This window comes from Apis mellifera, linkage group LG3 (genome assembly GCF_003254395.2).
Source record: "Apis mellifera strain DH4 linkage group LG3, Amel_HAv3.1, whole genome shotgun sequence".
Taxonomy (NCBI): domain Eukaryota; kingdom Metazoa; phylum Arthropoda; class Insecta; order Hymenoptera; family Apidae; genus Apis; species Apis mellifera.
In genome coordinates, this window is record NC_037640.1 from 3,925,864 (window position 1) to 3,946,522 (window position 20,659).

General features: G+C 42.6%; 2 long non-coding RNA genes across 5 annotated transcripts in view; one reads left to right on the forward strand and one right to left on the reverse strand.

The window, feature by feature from the left end:
* Positions 1-20,659, forward strand: part of LOC100577278 — a 74,769-nt gene that overhangs the window by 47,903 nt on the left and 6,207 nt on the right. For 2 of the 3 annotated variants that reach the window (XR_003304414.1, XR_003304415.1), the window contains exon 2: positions 13,337-13,455. This is a non-coding gene — a long non-coding RNA (uncharacterized LOC100577278). Of the gene's footprint in view, positions 1-13,336; positions 13,456-18,642; positions 20,478-20,659 lie in introns of those variants that run through there. The other variant, XR_001702471.2, reaches the window with a different exon arrangement.
* LOC100577162 overlaps positions 1-20,659 on the reverse strand; it is a 30,992-nt gene that overhangs the window by 912 nt on the left and 9,421 nt on the right. The window contains exon 2 of one of the 2 annotated variants that reach the window (XR_001702489.2): positions 183-324. The exons of the other annotated variant lie outside the window; for it this stretch is intronic. This is a non-coding gene — a long non-coding RNA (uncharacterized LOC100577162). The remainder of the gene's footprint in view (positions 1-182; positions 325-20,659) is intronic. 2 annotated transcript variants of the gene reach the window in all.

The following is a 20,659-nucleotide window of genomic DNA, read 5'->3' on the forward strand; positions in this document are numbered from 1 at the left end:
AAAAATAAAATTCGATGTCTTGGATGTATTTTCAGCAAAAAATTACTGGGATTCGCTTGATCTTTATCTCGATATTTCTTTGAAACGATTCGAGGTCGTCGATCCCATCGAGCTTCTTCTTCTTCCCTTCCAACCGATCCCAAAATTAGGAGATAACTATACACAGTTTCCGTGTTACGTACACTGAAATTCAGCCGTTCCTATTGCTATAAGCTTAACACGTCGATTCGCTCTCCGCGTCCGGTTCAGAAGAATTGCCGCAGCAATTTCCTACCATTATTCGACTCCACCTTTGCCAACGCCTGAAACCACTCTTCTTCTTACCTACGGTCAAGAAAATATTACAATATTATTATTATTATTATTATTTCCTCGAAGAGGCGCGGCTGCCAGCGCAACACGTTTGGATTAATAACATCAGATTTAACGTAATTAAACCGACGTTTCTTCCACGTACACGCACGCCGTGTATTTCGCGATTGAAACATGTTGCGCTTTTATCGCCGTTGAATCGGCATCGAACCGCCTCGGGAAACATTTATACTTTTGAATTCGCGTACGTAGTTCTCAGTTTCCATTCCATTCGGCGGGGGAAAAGGGGAAAAAGATCTTGATACGAATACGGAATATATGCAATAAATAATATATACGGAATGATTCATAAATAAATGAGTTGAAAAGAGATACACGTTGGAAATAATAAGATATATTATATAGATCTCTTGAAAAACAACTCTCGTACATCTACATACATAGTAATAATCTTTTTGCATTATCTTTTGCGTGTAATCTCGATTCGGTAAAAGTCAAATCCCTTCGTCTCTCTCGATGGAAAAAACGTAGCTGTTTTTCAGTTTACGCAAAGATCGTATCGTTCGTACGCGCATACAGAAAGAGGAGAAAAACAACTTATTTACGATCGAAACGTACCCTTTCTTCGAATTATATTGTATCAATCTACATCCTACGAATATATATATATATATATTATAATCCTGGGCAATTACCATCGTTAAGAGGGAGAGGCATTGTTGTTTTCCGCAAGTCTTGTGGCGTAGAAAAGAGTAGGAAGAAGAGAGGTGTAACTCTCTTGGTTACATACATAGTTACGTTAATTGCAACGCGCATTACCGCGGAGCGAATTAATCTCGAAGGGGAAGAAAGGAACGATTTCAACGATCTGCTTTATATCCCGCAACGATGATTACGATTACGGATTCTTTTGTGGTTTCTCTTGGGGAAAAATAAAGGAAAGAAAAAAAAGAGAGAAAAATACGCGCGCGAGCGAGCGTTGGACATTCGCATACGCTTAGCGAAACAATTAGACGATTTTATCGCCGCCACCGGTGCATTCTGTCCCCTTGGCTGTGCCCCCACAGGCGAACCGGAAGCTGCGAGCCGGCCGCAGGTGTCGTTCTCTCTCTTTTCCCCGGAACTCCCCCTCCTCGCGTGCACGCGCACGCTTCCGGCGACGCTCATTAACGCGGTGGATTTGTTATTCGTAATCGTGCACGGTTAATTCGATTTTCACGGATTCTTTTTTTTCCTCTCTCTCTCTCTGTCTTTTGTTCTCTTTCGGAGGATCTTTATGCCGCGCGGCCTCCATTGTTGGAGGGGGGGAGGGTAACCTTTTGTTCGAGGCGATGACTAAGCGTCGAGGTTGTAAACTGGATCGGGGGAAATTGGGGAGGAGGGAAGTGAGGTGGAACGGGAGATGTTTTCTTGTGGATAAAATTCGAGCGAAATTTGGAAATTTGAAAGCTCTTTGATGGTGAAATTATCGCTTCGAACGTAAGAAGAAACGTAAGATTTAAACGCAAGCCTGTTATTTATCGAGTCGATAAATTAACGATCCCCCTAATTCCAATACGCACTTTACCAATTTTCTCGATTACCGGCACGAAAAGCTGTCCTAAGTGGACGGTCATTAGATTAACCGGAAGGCTCCTTCCCTGTTGAATTATCCTTCGGCCTTCATTTTCCTCGCCTCGGAAATGCCGGTAATTTCGGTGACGAAACACTGCCACTAACCACCACCTTCGACCCAGGTTTCGATGGATTCTAACAGGTGCAGCTCTCTTTCGAGAGTCACTCAGAGAACAAGGGGAAATGATAATTGGATGGAAAGTTTTTTTAGAAGAATTATTTATTAATTAACGAATTTCCCAGAGAAATGAAAAGTTAAATCAACCAACTATCCATTATAAAGAAGAATGCAACAAATTCCATATCTCCACTATCGTTCTTTGCCGAGCTATAAAAATTTCAATCGAATTGGAATCGATGCACAATCAATTACTCCAAACGATACTAGTGTCGTGTACATAAACATTTTCATTCTCGAGGAGGAGGGAAACAAGACGAGGCAACGAGAAGACATCTTCTTCGTCTTCGACAATGTTCAAGAAACAAGCTCCGTTAACGACACCGTAGGATACATGTCGATCTTTTAATTCCCTCGTAAATCGTGCCGGATGTGACGTAACGAAGAGAGTCGTACTATCCAGAAGAAAAGCGAGCCATTAAAAAGAAATTTCAAGAGATTGGCCTGTCGAACGGTGAACGAGACACGCCTCTAATTGGAGCTTCAACTGTACACGCACACCAATGCGGATTAAATTCGCTAATTTCGACTAATTTCGAGGGATCTTGTCCTTTTTTCTCCCTCTTCCTCCTCGATCGATGGTTCCAGGACCGCCCGTGGCGTTCTCCTCGAGAAATCGATCACCCACCCACGCGCGAACTCATTTCGAATTTTCAAAAGTTGGGAGGGGGGGAGTAAAGAAAGTGGACGATAATTTGTTCGGGAGTAAAAAGAGCGGCAGCACTCCCCGTGGAGCGAGTTCGACGAATAAACGAAATCGGTGTGAATGGTAGCCAATGTTGGAAGAAGGCCGTTTATTCGGCGAGGAATTGTATACCGTGTTGGAGACAGATGGTGCGTTTTAATGATCTAGTTTCGAGAAGTTTCTAGGTCTCTGATTCCTGGAGGAAGAATTTTTTTACAATAAGAAAAATCTAGAGTAGAATTAGACTAGAATTAGAATTATAAAAATTAATAAAATTAAAATAGAAATAAAATTAGAATAGAATAGATTGTTCGATTTGTTCGTTTTTCGATAAGGTTAAGAAAAATTATTATGTTTATCGATAATAATATTGAATGACGCGACTGTGAGAGAGTCATTTTTCAACGAAGAAGGGAAAACTAATTTCGTTTAATCAATGTTAAACAGGGGAAAAAATTTTTATTAATTATACAAATCGATTCTTCTTTGAGGAATCTTCTTAAGGAGAAAGATATATGTTAGAAATATTCATTAAAATCTTCCTCCACTCTCGATTCTTCCAAAATATCGAATAAATTCCGATAAAAATCTCGACGATCCTTCACCTTTAAACAAACAACATCCCCGAAATTCAAAATTTTTTCCAGCCCAAAGACACACAGCGTCCCTCGTAAATAAACACCGCTTTATTTATATATTTATTTATTTGCATTTTTTCCAAACCGATTGCAAAATGGAGAGGGAAGAGGAGGAGGGCATGCACGGTTTCGAGCCAGTTTCCTCTGTTCAACGCGCGGGATATTCTGGCGGAAAAACGATCTTCGTGCCGCGTATTTCCATTTTTTTCCCTTTTCTCTCTCTCTCTCTCCCTCTCCCACCCCATCTCCCTCCAACCATTCAGCGTGATCGTTTATCCGGCGCTGCGGGCAGCGGTGTCGGCCATGTTGGCCGTGCGGCGTTAATCGATGCCCAGAAAATTAGATTAACGCATTTGGCGGATACCACGCCGCGCATACCTACGCGGGATATAACAACTGACTAACGACTTTCGCCGGTGCGTTAAGCGCTCCCATTGTTCTGCCGCGGAAGTTGGCCGGTGAGCCGGAAACGCTCCACTCGGCCGCAGTCATTCTCGATGTCGTGAATGACAGAGCGTGTTCGTTAACACCAATTACCATGCACCCGCGCCCGCCCCCCTCCTCCTCTCCGCTATTATATTGAATTATTGGAAAATTCGGCTCGAAAGTGAATCTGGCAAATTTTCGACGCGGTTACATGGTTGGCCTCGAATCGAGCGTGGCCAATCAACCGGCGATTCCGAATTTGAATTTTCACGCTCACGTTGCGTCGGTAAACGGTTTTGTAAAAAGCGAGATGCCTTTCGCCCTCGATAAGTAACGCAAAGGAAAAGGTATTTAGTAAGGTTATTTTCTCGTGTTTTTAAAAGGTAAGAATAATTCTTGCAATTATTCGTATTTATACGTGTATTTTTTTTTTTTTTTTTTTAAGGACACGATGCGAAGGATTGTCTACCACCACGCGTTAAGAAACAATTATAATAATACGTGGCCGTGAGATATAATTGCCCGTTTCGCGATAGCTAAATGGATTCAGACGAAAGGGAACGTTTCTCCTCCTATTTCTCTGTTTCTTGGAATGGAATAATTTTTCGAAATTTATCCAGGATTAATACGTAGAAAAATACGTGTATGAATATTCGTAAATTGTAAACGAGAGTTGATAAATATCGTGGATGATAAAAAAGAAGAAATTTTGCGAAACGTGTCGTCCCTTTCGATATCGCAAATAGGATCGTTACATCCACTCTATTTCATCCGCTTGTATATTACTCGACATAGCGATATATAGAGCGGGAATATTCGGTGGCGCAACCGGCCGCAAAACTATCCCTCCACCAACCCTCTCTCCTCTCCACTTCGAGATCGATCGCGCAACAACGTTTCGTCCATTCGATCATTAACCCACGAGTTTCCAAGAGTCGTCCGCGAATCCCTTTCCTCCTCCTCCTCTTCTTTTCTTTTTTTTACCTTTTTTAAGTTGGTCGTTAGCCGCGACTAACCAACGATCACGGATCGTTGGAACAGCGATGAGAGAGGCATTAGATCGATGGAAAGGCAGGAATCGAGGAAGTTGCGGTTACGGGTTGTGGTGCCGTGTTTTCGCGGCCGAACGATCAACGAATAATGGAAAAAAAGCGCGGGGGAGGGGGGGAGGGGAAGACTGATGACAGCGGGTGACAGCCGAGGAAGGGAGACGGAGAGCGTATGAAAAATTGAAAAGGAAAGAGGAAGGAGGGCGTAAGTGGCACAAGTCGAGCACGGCACCCCCGAATGAATCGTCAATTTCGTACGGCGAATAATGGCAAAGTTGCCATATGTCGCCCTTTTCGGACTCGTATTCCTTCTCTTTTCCCCTCCTCGAATATTTATATATATATATACGTATACACGCACACCTGAAGCCTAATTGTTGGTTAATTATCCATTCGTCGGCCGTGGTGCGGTTTGTACGCGTTGCCGGGTCAATTATTACGGGGCAAGCGAGCGTGGCGAGCGCGCAGCTCTTCGATTCGGCAGCTTTAAACCGTTCCTCTCCTCTCTTCGAGGAAGGTTACGATCGAAGGGGGAGCGTGACGAAAATGACCCTCGTTAAATTTCGATCGGGTTCATTAACCTCGTAATTTGATCGGACGTGATTAGAAGGGGGGAGGCGTAATTGGACGTAAGCGGATGGACGTTTCCTTCTTCTCGATATAAAAAATAATCCTTTTCAAATTCCTTTGTTTCGAGAATTCGAAGTATGTACATATATATATATATATATCTCGTATCTTAGCCCGATGTCGTTCCACTCGATACCCAAATTCCTTTTTCTTTTTCCTCCTTCCAAGAAAAATCGTAAAATCTCGGATGGAAGGATCGCGACGATTTCGCGACGAAACGATCATCGCCTCTCTCTCTCCCCCCTATCCTCCCTGCACGAGAGGATGCGAATGGTCGAACACGACTAATATTTCATCGAACGTTTTCCCCGCCATTATCGGGCCGGGCCCGGCGAAAATGTACGAGCGGTGTTTAATAAAAATGACGATAATATGAGCATCCCGTGTCGCGGTAATGAGACCCGTGGATCGACTATCTTCTCCGGTCCGTGTCCCCGATAACCGAGCCGCATCAATCATCCCCACTCCCGCGTCATCCGCCCTCAACATCACCTGGTAATAAAGACGAAACTTTACGGTGCCTCGAGAGGAGAGGAGAGGAGAGGAGAGGATTATTTATAAAAGAGGTTTTATTAAAAGAGGTTACGTTGAAATTATTATTATTATTTGAATCGATAGTTTCGAGGAATTTGTTCGAAATAAATATAATATATGTTTGTAGGAAAGGATGGAATATTTTTTTTATTTTTTTTTTTTTTTTAACTGTGCATTACTATGGCTCGAAGAGAGTTGAGCTGTATTTACATTAGTCATAAATGGCTTGGTAATCAGCATTTATGACTTGTAAATTTTTGCCGATAATACATATAGTCGAAAATTGTACGTACTAGAGAAGAACTAGTTGACCGTGTAAACATTTTAAAATCGTAGTTTGCAGGCGATACAAATAGCACCCACTTCGTTTTTTAAGTGCATATATTAATTTTTATCGATATTTTTCTGTTCTCATATTTTTAATATTTTTAATATGTTTACTTAGAAAATAAATGCATAAGATAACCTTCTTATCTTTGCGGTTATTATCAAATATATAATGAACGGAACTAGCTTGGAAAGATACTAACACTGGCTTCGAAAATGAAGGAAAGGAAAAGGAAAAAAAAAAAAAAAAATTTTAAATATTGTTTCTAAAAAGCGAACAACTATCCGTTGTGTTTCTTTTTCCCGAGGCGCAAAAAATATTTTTACGAATAAATCGCGATAACAAATTATTCGCGCGATTATATAATTTTTCTCTTCGACGAAAACCTCGAGAAAAACCCTACGACAAAAATATATATACATATTCATCTATTATTTTTTAAAATCTCGAAATCCAATAAAAATCTCTGGAAGAAATTTTCACCTTTTTCCACGGGAAAAATAATCGCGTTTCGCATTCGGGTCAAGTCTAATCTAAACTACCTTTACTACTAAAAAAGAAAATTCTTTTTCGATATATCTGTTTCGAAGGACAACCTTCGTGGAGGAGAAACGATAGGAAAGTCGTGGGTGGATAAAATACGTAGGCGCAGCAATTATTTAATTAAACGTCTGGCCTGGTGTAATACTCTCCGGTATTGTCGTACGAACGGATGGAATTTCCTCTGCCTGCGACCTCGAGCCGCGATCCAGAGTGAGAGGGAGGGAGGGAGAGAGAGAGAGAGAGGAGTATCGATGAAAATCAGTAAAGCGAGCGAAGGTAAATCGCTGTGATTACGTTGTCAACGATACCAAATAGCTCGTGTTCGCGACACGGTAATAACGGTAATGGGAGAAAGAGGAAAGGGGGGGCGGTGTTAGATTCGATTACCACAGGCGAGAAGTCGTATTTTCTCGCGGTTCGTTCGCGCTTACGTAAGACGAATAAGGCGACGCATCGATTCAACCCGTTGCAAATCGTTCGAATCCGATGAGAGTGGCTCGCGCAACCGTTTCGCAGTCGCACGCGTGTTACTAAACACCTTTGGGATCTCTCGATGGAATCTGTTTGCACAATTTTTTTCTCCCTCTCTCTCTTTCTTTTTTTTCTCTCCAAGCAAGACTGTGTAACGTTAGAACGCGTACGTACGTACGTACGTACGTGTTTACGTAACCGCGAAACTTGCTTTAAACCCGTTAAGGAAACCGATGTATGAATTTTTTGTAACTAAACAAAGTTAGTAGTTTTTATCATTTGAATAATCTTCCTAATTTTTCCATTTCCAAAAAAAAAAAAAGAAGAAAATAGAGGAAGAAATAGGAATAAATAAATTCGGTTGAGAAAATTTTTGTTCCCTTTTCTTTTCGAATCCCTGTTGAGGGATACCGGTGGATGGAGACGTTTAATTTGTGAACAGGTCCCCGTATCGGCCCCTTAACTCGCCTTATAAATTAGCTACAAGACCACGCGGCCAGATAAAGCGGGTATATACGCGTGCTTTCCACCTCGGATCGCCCTTTCTTCGAACAGGTAAATGTACACGAAATTAAGATATCCGGCGACGAGGCCGCTAGACTAAATCGTTCCCATTTATATAAGAGGTCTCTCGTTGATCCCGGGGAGGGGAGGGGAGGGGGAGGAGGGACGATTTATGCGAGCCGGCCTCGTACAAATTTGCTCTCGACCTCGCGTCGATTTCGTCACTCGATCGCCGCGTGAAAAAAAGAGGGGAAAGGAAAAGGAAAGAAACGCCATAAATTACACCATGGTAATTTACGCGTCGTGTCGCGTTTAAACGGGAATCGGTCACGAGCAAATCTCTCTCCTTGGAGATTTATCTTCGTCGAGAGAGATGGAAGAAATTCGGTCGGTTTTGCCGAAATTATTATTCTTTCGAGGTCGGGGCGAATTAAAAAAAGTCGAGTTACGCCCACGCTCTGCCAAAGATTTGATACGCGGGGATAATGAGTCGGAGCGAGCCACGATAAACGCGAATTACGCCTAGCCTCGGGGATATAATCCAGGTCGTAAGTCGATTCTATGCTAGATTCGAGTTACGTCCACCTACGTGTCTGTGTGTGTCGTGTAATAAGTGGATCGTTTGTGGAAATTTTTATGGACAGGGAAAGGCTGTAAATAAATCTGCGTCCGAAGTATAAAATACAAATATCGTATTCTCTATTATTTAGTTTTCCCTTTTAAATGATAGAATAATTCGATCGAATAATTATTATTAAAGGAAGCCATCAAGTAAGTCTCGAAAAATTGAAAAAGAGAGAGAGAGATTTATCTTCCTCCTCCTCCTCCTCCTCAGCGAAAAGGGAAATAATTTGTCCGAAAAAAAAGAAAAAGAAGTTTTAGTATGTTTTAGTCCGTTTTAGTTTTCTCTCTTAAGTGATAGAATAATTCGATCGAATAATTATTATTAAAGGAAAGAAAAATAGTCAAGATCGAATCGCGATATTATTATTAACCGACGACATTTACAGGGACCACTTCGAAAAATTGAAAAAGAAAGATTTGAGAGATTTATCCTCCTCCTCCTCGGCAAAATAATTTGTCCGAAAAAAAAGAAAAAGAAGAGAAAAACGTCGAGGCAGAGAAATAATATTACAGCTCGTCGTACCTTTTATATTCGATTTAGTTTTCCCTCTTAAATGATAAAATAATTCGAATAATTATTACTAAAGGAAGCCAACAAGTAAGTCGAAAAAAAGTCAAGATCGAACAGGGACCACCTCGAAAAATTGAAAAAGAGAGAGAGATTTATCCTCCTCCTCCTGCTCCTTTTTCTCGACGAAAGGGGAAATAATTTGTCCGAAAAGAAAAAAAAAAAAAAAAAAGAAGAGAAAAACGTGGCCCGAATGGGTTCACAGGCGGGCAAAAGACAATCGTAGGAGGCAGAGAAATAATATTACAGCGGGAACCGGCGATAAGGCCGGGGTTACGTGGAGGGGGAAGGGGGGGGACCGAGATAAAAGGACGTGGAACGAACAAAGCGCGATTACCATTTGTCATGCCGGTAAACGATGCGATGCCGGACGAGCCGTTATAAAGTATAAACGCTGCGCGCGGAGATTACGAAACTCTGTCGTGTTGATAATGCGTTTCGCGCGACACGCATGCGAGAGAAATGGGATACGGCCGTTCCCAGATACCTTCGCAACTTACAGCCACTTATTATCAGATCCTTACGTCCTCTCTCTCTCTCTCTCTCTCTCTGGAAAGATTAAAGTCTCTCGAACGATGATCGTTCCAAGGACGAAAGAAGAGGAGGAGGAGGAGGAGGATAATATCGTTGGAATGGAAAATTTTAACGGTCGTCCTTTTAAACGAATCTCTGGGAAAGAAACAGAGACTTATTTTTTTTTCAAATCGTTGGAATGGAAAATTTTAACGAATCTCTGGGAAAGAAATTTATTTTTTTTCAAATTAATCAAAGAAGAACATCAACATTCGAGTTGAGAGGAGAAAGAAAGATCCGACTCTCGAGTTTATTTATTCGTTGTTGCCACGAATATCTCTCCTCCTTTCCTTATTCTTCTTATTATTGCGAAAATCCTGTTGCAATCCAGATGCGATATTGGACGGAAGGGGATCGGAAAATCGCGTAAGTGACGAGAATTTTCGTTTTCTGTTCGCGGTGATTCGTGATACGAGGCGGGCCGTAAATCGGCGTGTAAGCAGATAAGAGGGCGAGCGTTCGTAAATCGGTAGATGAAACGGAGTTACGAGCGCGACGACGACGAGTCTCTCGAGTGGACGAGTGTGGGTATAATGGTGGGGCACTTTTCCAAAAAGGAAAAGGAAACTCGACAATGGGTGTCGTAAATTTCGGATTCCCTCCCTCCTCCTCCATCTCATCGATGGAGATTAGACAACACGTGGAAATAATTGTGAATCGTATTCGAAAAGATTCGAAATTAAAAGAAAAGGCGAATCTTCAAAATCGATCTGTGTTTCCTGTGTTTATCTTTTTCTCTGTGTCACGAGATGGATAATAAAATACAAATTGCATATTATTAATTCACGTATTCGATGTTTCGAGGGAAAAAGTAATCGATTTAAGAGGATGTTTTCGAGATCGATCGTTTCACGAAAAGGGTGGAAAAAAAAAAAGGAATCAAACGTTGGGATAAAAATCGATATAATTAAGGTCGGAGAAGGGTATAAAAGCGTGGCGTGTAAAATCGATCGTTTCGCGGTCGGGACGTGGGACGTTGTTCTTGTTGGACGGGTTCCTTGGACGAGGGCCCCCTCTAAAACGCTCTATCTTCGGGAGGAAGGGACACGATTAGTATAAGGCATTCTTGTTATCTTAACAGGGAGGGGGAGGAAACGGGTTGTGGCACCAGGGCCTCGCCTTAATCTCTCCTAATCATGGCTCTATTTAGATCCAGGGGGGACTCCTTTAAGAGGATATCCGTGTTTGACTCGAACGCGCTCGCTTTACGACTCTTTAATCGTACGAAATTTGTTGCTGACCACTAAAAACGTCACCTTTTTCCCTCCCCGATACTTCCTCAAAGCCTGCGATACCCCATCCCTTCCTCCTCCTCCTCTTCGAAGGAAGGAAGGAGAGATCCTTTCCTTGGGTTTGTCGATAGGATGTATACGATCCCTCCTCGTTTAAGATTACGCTGTTTCGTGAATAAGTATATCGATATCGACCCCTCGATAAAGAAGGAACCCCCCTTTTCTTCTCCAAGATTAGCTTTGACGAGAGAAACCCCCTTCCGTGTATAAAATTGATTAAATTGATTTCCAGATTCGTTCAAGAGGAAAATATTAACCTGTCGTCAAACAAACTTCTTTCGTCGCGATAAGTTAAGAGGGTTGAATAAAAATTCAACGAGGTCGTCGGTTTCGAAAAAAAGGGAGAGAAATGTGCGAGATCTGCCTCGAAATCCAAGCCTTGCAAGATTATCGATGTACCGAGTGTACGCGCGATCGCCGCCATAAAATTAATGGCATCCGCGAGCACGGTTTCCGATAGCTGTTTCACCCTCGTTGGCTCGCGGCCTGATTGCCCCCCGTCATTGGCCGAGTCGTCGATCGGGATCCCAGCGTCGAGCGTGTGCATCCCCGGATCCATTGAACGACTGATTACGATCGTTTCGCAGTTATCGCAGCAATAAAAATCATCCGCTCCTCTTTGACTATCAATTCGAAATTGAAATTGCTACGCTCCCGCGGCGGCCGCCTCTCTTCCCTCCTAGTACGGGATAAAACGTACTCGCGTCATTAACGTCAACTACCGATACTTCATGATCGTTACGAGCATGGGCCAATTACTCATACCACTCGTCCGCTCCGCAATTCGAAATCCAATCCTCGACAATCGTACCTCCTCCTCCTCCCTCGCGTCCTTTTCTCGCGGGAGAAAATGGAAGAATCGTTGAATACTTCGTTTCATCTTCGAATAATTCGATTATTGCGATTCTTTTTTAAAAAAAAGGAAATTTCTTCGATCGATGTGTAATAAAAATAAATTTCCTTTCTCCGATCCCTGTGTATTCCTAATTTATTAGGAAGAAATCTTTCGACCTATCCTCGATAATTGTATCTCCTTTTTTCGCGGGAGAAAATCCCTGAAAGAATCGTTGAATACTTCGTTTCATCTTCGAACGCGAATAATTCGATTATTGCGATTTTTTTTAAAAAAAAAAGAAATTTCTTCGATCGATGTGTAATAAAAATAAATTTCCTTTTTTCGATCCCTGTGTATTCCTAATTTATTAGGAAGAAATCTTTCGACTTATCCTCGACAATCGTATCTCCTTCCTCGCGTCCTTTTCTCGCGGGAGAAAATGGAAGAATCGTTGAGTATTTTGAACTTTCATCTTCGAACGCGAATAATTCGATTATTGCGATTCTTTTTAAAAAAAAAAGGAAATTTCTTCGATCGATGTGTAATGAAAATAAATTTCCTTTCTCCGATCCCTGTGTATTCCTAATTTATTAGGAAGAAATCTTTCGACCTATCCTCGATAATCGTATCTTCTTTTCTCGCGGGAGAAAATCCCTGGAAGAATCGTTGAATACTTCGTTTCATCTTCGAATAATTCGATTATTGCGATTTTTTTTAAAAAAAAAAAAAGGAAATTTCTTCGATCGATGTGTAATAAAAATAAATTTTCTTTCTCCGATCCCTGTGTATTCCTAATTTATTAGGAAGAAATCTTTCGACAATCTTATCTCCTTCCTCGCGTCCTTTTCTCGCGGGAGAAAATGGAAGAATCGTTGAATACTTTGAACTTTCATCTTCGAACGCGAATAATTCGATTATTGCGATTCTTTTTAAAAAAAAAAGGAAATTTCTTCGATCGATGTGTAATGAAAATAAATTTTCTTTCTCCGATCCCTGTGTATTCCTAATTTATTAGGAAGAAATCTTTCGACAATCTTATCTCCTTCCTCGCGTCCTTTTCTCGCGGGAGAAAATGGAAGAATCGTTGAATACTTCGTTTCATCTTCGAATAATTCGATTATTGCGATTCTTTTTAAAAAAAAAAGGAAATTTCTTCGATCGATGTGTAATAAAAATAAATTTTCTTTCTCCGATCCCTGTGTATTCCTAATTTATTAGGAAGAAATCTTTCGACCTATCCTCGACAATCGTATCTCCTCTCTCGCATCCTTTTCTCGCGGGAGAAAATGGAAGAATCGTTGAATACTTCGAACTTTCATCTTCGAACGCGAATATTTTTTAAAAAAAAAAAGGGAATTTCTTCGATCGATATGTAATGAAAATAAATTTCCTTTCTCCGATCGCTGTGTATTCCTAATTTATTAGGAAGAAATCTTTCGACCTATCTTTTCAGTCATAACTTATTCCATTAAAGAGAGAGAGAAATGATTAGCATTTTTAATCGTCGATAATAATTGTTTTGTCAATTTCAGGGGGAGGCAATTTCACGGGGCGCGAGATTCGTATCTCGAGTGATTGAAATTGAATATGGTGCGATCCGGGAACGGAATCGAGAAAGAGTGTATGTTTGTGTTTCGTCAAGTGCACACAGGTACGTATACACTTCAATTTACCGTTATCTCCTCCCTGAAAAATTAATACCGGCGCGGTTGATCCTCGGGCGTAGATATCCGCTTGATCCACCCTTAACCACAGCCACTGATCGGCCTATCATTTTCGATCGTGAACGGGGAAGGAAGCGTGCTCGCGATCGTAATTGCGGCTGCCCTTCTTCGTTGAACAAAGAATCGAGAGGGAATGAAAATGGAACCGGGTAAGATGATTTTTTTTCTCTCGATTTAATTTTACGGATATCGTACGATGTAATAGCGAATAGGAAAGCTAGGAAAATGTTGCCTTGTTCGAGAATATCGAGAAACGAAAGATATCGAAATATTTATCACGATTGATAAATTCAAAATTTTTCCCATTCGATTGATTAATGCATGTAATGTATTTTATTTATATTCTCAAATGGTGTCGAATAATGTAAGATTTGAGCGGGAGCGTAATAGCGAATGTAAAGCGACGTAGAACAACGGTTAGCAGCAGGTTACCCGTAGATTTTAAATTACGTAGAACTATACCGCCAATAACTGGCTGTTAACCTCGGGGAATTACGTAGAATTACGTAGAATTACGGTAATGGCAAGTAGCTACAAATTTTCGAAAACGATGCCAGTTAATCTGAAGATTTCTAAATAACGTGGAAGCAAAACGTTTGCTACGTGCAAAATATTTCTTCTTAAACTCGTGTCAATAATAATATTAATTTAAGAAAAATTTCCCAAACGAATTTTTACCACAATTTACATATTTAAATATCGAAAAAATCGTAAATATAATTCGCCATCGCGTTATCCTTTCCTAAATAAAATTGGTAATTCCAATGACGTCAAGCTACCACCAGCATTTCGAAGCTGGAGGAGATACGAAATTCCCCCCATCCGTTTGGAAAAAGCAAGATTCCGCAATTCCAATCGTGCGTATAATCCCAATAGTTGGCAGCCACTTTGGAAATAGAATATTCCTTCTGGTATTGGTGTTTCAACGGAGCGGCGACCCGTTGGTTAACCGTGGCGCAGATTCCAATATCCGTCGGCCAATCTCGGAGCAACAACCGGTCGACGACGAGCATCGGAATCGAATTAGTATTCGGATATCCGGTACAATCTCGGCCCTGGGCTAATGCATAGAAAGCACGTTGGAACGTACGAAGTGGCCACGTTTTGTATTTGCGGTGTCCAACGGTTCGATATCGGCCGGTCACGCGAAATCAAACCATTGGTACACGACGAATGGTGGCCACGCCACCTGCCCAGGTAATAACGAGACCAGATAAAACGCGCGGCTGAAACGTTATTAATTTTAATGCCGGCCTTCCAACGAACTCGTCTTTCTTTCTTTCTTTCTCTTTCTCCTCTCAAAGCTTCCTCTGTAATAATATTTTCATTTATATCTCGATGGAAAAAACGTGGATTAGTAATCGAGATTTTTAGTTTTTTTCTTTTCCCCCGCGAGAAAAAGATAATTGGCAGCCAAGGTTTTCGAGATGATTCGTTACACGCGAGAGAGGGTAAAATAATTTTGCGGCTCGACACCGATTATTATCCAGCCGCGTTTTAACGTTTTCTCGTGACAAACTGTCAGCATGCAAAATTCTTTCGGCGAAGAATCGGTCGAGAACGGTGGCACGAGAAAATGGTGGTAATAACGCCAACACAAGTTCGGTTAAACGTGTTTTACGTGACTCTTTTCGAACCGCCCCTCCTTGGAGGATATACCGTGATAATGGCCGAGTCGTTTTCTGATCGTATCGCGGCCACGTGCCAGCTTTTGCGATCGAGCTTAGATCTCCTCTCCCCCCGATTGCCTCTCGGCCATTAGATATACACAAGTCGAATTACTCCGCCGCGACCTTCTCTCGTCTCGGGGCCGAGATTGTTTTATTTCGAGATTTAATCGAGGGGACGGAATCAAGGACTCGCGAGGGAATCGTGATTTATTATTTATTTAAGGCTCTCTCATCGATCGAACGATGATGATCGATCGCAAATTGCTGTGACCGCCATCGTCGCGTTTCCTTCTTCCGCGTTCTCGCGCGATAATTTTTCGGCTCGCGGTGAGAAATGGTTGATTATTCAAGGTTGATCGAATCGCGTTACATTACGACGCGAAAATGTCGGCGGTGAAACGCTTCCAACGCAATAATCATTTGTCCTCCTATGTGGTTAATTCGTTTTTTTTCCTTCCAAGCGAAGCCTCCCCCTCCATACCTATCGCTTTTCCAGCGATGGGATCGAGTCGGGCGCGTGCACGAGAAAAATTCGTTTCGATGATACTTTTATGAGAGGATTTATAAGATCGATTTCGAAATATTTTTCGCGTTTATACGCTCGTACAATATAATGGGAAATGATACAATTTGAAACAAGGATGGGATAAGCGTTGTTAAATTAACATGATTCATTCGTGTCTCGATCCCCTCGCTATCATCCTCGCGGAATTCCTTTCCTCGCTTAATAGTCGATGAACACCATCCATCGACGAATTATTCGATCGATGTAGCAGTAATTTGCAGTTAATTTTTCTCCTTTTTTTTTTTTCCCCCTTTCAAAACAAGCTAGAGAACCCACGCAAGAACATTGCTCAAGAAACAACACAGCGACGCGGATAATGGGTCTGTAAAGTCCTCGAAGGATTCGATCCTCGAGAGAAGGGGAGGGGGGAGGCGTGTCAATTACGAGCGTGTCGTCTCTCGCAACGGTTGAATATAAAAGAGCGGGGAAAGCTCGAATTGGCGGTCGGAGGAGAGGAGAGCTTTGAATCCGTAATGGATGAAGAGGAACGCCATTAAAACGCGCGAACAATCAACTCGTTTCCGCCGCCTTTGAGGGAAACAGAGCTGTTGATATCGGCTCGCTTTGAGCCGAGAGAAGTTCGTCGTATGAATTTTAATCCGTCCGCCCGACGGAAAATCGCGGAAAACTAATTTCGTCCCCGCCAACTTATATATTATATATATATGTTCAATTTCACCCAAGTTTTCCACGAATGATTTCGATGAGAATCTCTTTAAGAAACGCAACAACGTTCTTCTGGATTTCGAGGAGGAGTTCGTTGCGAATGGAAAGTTTTTCAAGAATATTGCGAATAATGTTTGGGAGGAGAAAAATAAAATACACGGTGTATTTCGATCTCGAGGTGTTGTTGATGAGAACCTCTTTAAAAAGCGTTCTACTGGATTTCGTTGCAAATGAAAAGTTTTTCAAGAATATTGCGAATAATGTTTGGGAGGAGAAAAGTAAAATACACAGTTCGATGTTGGAAAGTGGCGCTAAAAATCTGTGGAAGAGAAGTCGAGAAAGTTTCGCGTGACGCCGAAACAAATCGTCTTCATCAGGGAGGAGAGAATCGGCTGACGGTTGCCGAACAATAACGGAATCGGCTCGAAAGAGAGGAAAAAAGGAGGGATTGTTGTTTGAAAAATGGCGGTGGCGTGATCCGAATCGACGCAGATACAGTCCGCAGAAAAACTAACAAGAGCCTGTCATAACCGGCTTTCATCGATATTCCTCCTGTCCACGAGGGATCCCTTTCGTGATCCCAGGGCGTGAAATTTTCAAATTTCGCCGAGCGTGAAACTGTTTCGCCCCGAACGAACAATCGTCGAGAGAGAAATCGCGTGACGCGAACATCCTCAGGACCAACCGATCTGGACTTGTCAACCCAGATCCATACGCGAAATCTCGTAATTATCGTGGATGATCGCGTGATCCAAACTCGATTATTCATTTTCGATCGAATATTTAACTACTTTCCTTTCTACAAATTTTTCTTTTCTTCATAATCAACCTTACATCTTTGCAAATCATCAAACCATTGATTCTTTTCGATTTCTCGAATTATCTTGCCATTATCTTCTTATTATATATATATCTGTTGGCGTGAAGACAGGCAACGATGACGGTGGTCGAGAAAAGGATTAAGAAGATGGAGTGTTCCTTTGTTGTTGGGGAGAAGAGGTTCCGGTCGAAAGAGGGTCGCGTTATAGGGCGTTAATCTCGACGCAAAATCGTGAAACCGCGAATTCGTGTTGGCGGGAAGCACGCGCTTTCGCGCCCCGGTTCCGCTTCTCCATATGTTGCGAGAACGCATTATGCGCATTATGCGCTGCAGCACGCGTGTGCAGCAGGCGCGTTTCGTGATCTCGGTGGTCGGCCAGCTGCCGACCGATGGTTGCCTCCTCTTCTTCTTCTTCTTCTGCCTCTGCTTCTTCTTCTTCTCCGCTCCGGGCGTCGTCGGTGATTTCCTCTCGGACGATTCAAAAAGGGAGGGGGAGAAGAAGGGAGGAGTTGGCCGGACATCCGAGACACATGACGGAGGAAGGAACCGCAACGCGCGATTATATTCCCCCGCAACTGTTTTCTCGTGGATCACGCGATACAACACTGGCGGTGCCCTGCACGCGCTCGAAAAAAGCCCTTTTGAAAGAAGTCGACCGTTCGAAAACCATTCCATTTTGATGGTGAATATTCCCTTTCCTCCTCCTTTTAATCTCTCTCAGTGTAAAGATAAAGTAGATGATACAACGTTCGAAGAGAAGAATTTTTTATCTAATTTCTAAATTCATCCAACCGTCTGATAATGGAATATTTGAATCGAAAGAATGAATTCCCTTCTTATAAACATCTACCCGTTTACACTCTAATTATAATTCTAAAAAAAGGGGGGAAAAAATGATCCAATTATCCCGCGTTAAAGTATGATTGAAATTTCGTTCAAAAGGGTGACTCCCTCGGCCGGAGGAAATTTTCGTGGAAATTTTCCACCACGTTCCCAGGTGGGAAGGCAACGTTGAATTTCATAGGTTGACTCGTCGATGATCCTTTTGAAGGGGAATCCCCGCGTCGTCCGACAACGCGCCGCGACCATCCTCCCCCTTCCTCGTCTTCGGCAAACCGGGGGAGAGAATAAAATATACATGAATCTCTTTTTCCGAAATATTCAAATTCTCCATTCCTCAGATCGAATAACCGCGGAGAGGGAGAGGGAGAACGGTATCGGGTCGCCGTGTTGGCCCCGAGGTGGTCTCAGGCCATGAATATCATGACTGACCAAACTCGGTTCCCATACTAGTCACGTTCTGACGATTCCCGTAAGGTGTGGTCCGCAGAGTCGGTTTCCGGAAATCAGGCTATCGGGTTTCGCGCCCGCTACGTAGCCTGGTTTCCGTTTGGAAACCGCGCGCTGTGTGATACATTTCAAACGAGCCTCGGTTATTAATTCCCGTGTGTCGATCATCTTGCGATCTGCGAGAGAGAGAGAAGGAATTATTCGAAGGAGGAGCAAGATTTGGAAAATATTATTTCAATTCAAGAGAGAAATGATTGTAGTTTTAGGAGCAAGTTTAATATATACGTAGAGGAGAGAGAGATTTATTATTAATAATAAAGATAAAGAGAAAGGAGTTAGTTAGTTAGTTTTTACTGGGCCCTCAACGTTGTAACGCAACGTTGATGAATTCCAGTGACAATGGAGAAGGCCCTTCGGATCGGGCTCGTAAATCGAGGCTCTCGTCAATGGACGGGGGTTGGCTACCCTCTCTCTTTTTTTTTTTTTATTTTTTCAAAGAGGACGGGCGCGATCGAAATGCACCTCGTTTGCCTTGTGCTCGTCGCTTCCGGCGTAACGAACGGGATCGTCGTTTCATCGAGCCGCCTCGTCGACTGACGTTGATCGTCGCGCACAAAGTGTCGAAAGCGAGTTAACTAACATTTCCTACATCTTTCCCCTGGAAATTTATAATTTATTTTTCCTTTTTCTTCTTCCTTTCCCTTGAAAATAAATAACGGCAGGTAAAAAACGTTCTTGTATTTCGCACGATATATTGCGAATATATTCGACCTGCTCGAAACTGGTGATATGATTGATTCTCCTTGGTGGCATTTGCAGATAACGAAACGTGTGCAAAACGGGTGATCGGGTGGGCGGAAGTTCATTATCTTCGTTCCAATTTTCGTCTGTCGCGATGGGCGACGATTAGTCAAAGTTGAGCTGAACGACGTATGGAAATTTCCGATAGGAAAAGTGCGGGAAGAAGATCGAAGAAGAAACCGTTATTTTCTCTCAATCGCTCTGTTAAATCGAAACAAGAGATAAAGCGAGTAATAAGCGGTCTCGTTATTTTAAATGAATTTGTTCGTTCGTTTTATTCCCTCGAAGATTCTTCTTCTCGACGAAGAAAAGTTGCAACTCTCTTTCGAGGAAGAAAAGAAGAGGAGGAAGAATATATGCGAACGAAATGATTCGAATCCAAGATCGAAACACGAAGCACCGATCTTCTCCTCCTTCTTCTTCTTCTTCCCTTTTCGAAACACTGTAATTCATCCGCGATAGTTCTAACGCTGGGCCATCTTTTATAATACCAGTGTAAAACCCGGAATAATAGGCCTTGCAGTGCCGCGAGATTTTCGTTGGTTTACCGTTTTTCTGGCAACCGATCATTTACTCGATCATCGTACCGATGAACCAGCCATGGATGCATCCTTCAACTTTCACATTCCTTCGGAGAATCGCGATGCATCGAGATCCTCGAATCGATACCCAATTTATTCGAAAGCGAGAAACAAACATTTAACGCATCTCAGAGAATCTCTTCTTCCTCGAAGGAATTCTCTTAAAAAGAAAAAAGAGAAAAAAGAATCGAAGAGACCGCCCAACTACGCATCTGCACAATTTCGCAAGTCGAGAGTCAGGGGGCGAAGAGAGGCGAGTGCAAGGTTCTTCTCGCGAGAGAGGCGCGTAATTGCGAATCGGCGGTACTTTGGAGGGGAGAGAGAGGAGGAGGAGGAGGTAGAGGTTGCCGATGGCAACGTGACCGCGATCAGCCGCGCTATTCAACCGCGTATCCAATATTCGACAGGGAAGCCGGTGAGGTGTTGCGGTAATACACGATCGGCGGAGGAATGCCATTTGCCGGTGCTTGATTTATGCATTACAGAATATATATAGCGGAGACAACCGTTGCCGCGGCCCGTGGGGGATTCGTCGAGGGCGTGGATCGGGGCCAACGTGAGTATTATTCAAAGTGTTGCTCATTTGGACACGTGGACATTGGGGAGGGGGGGTGAGGGGGTAAATCGGGCTTTGACCGTAGCCAACGACACGTGACGACACGTGCCACCACCGCGTTGCGCGTTTCGTGGTCCGCGAGTTCCAACGAATCTCTCGTCAACCTGGAGAGAAAGTAAATC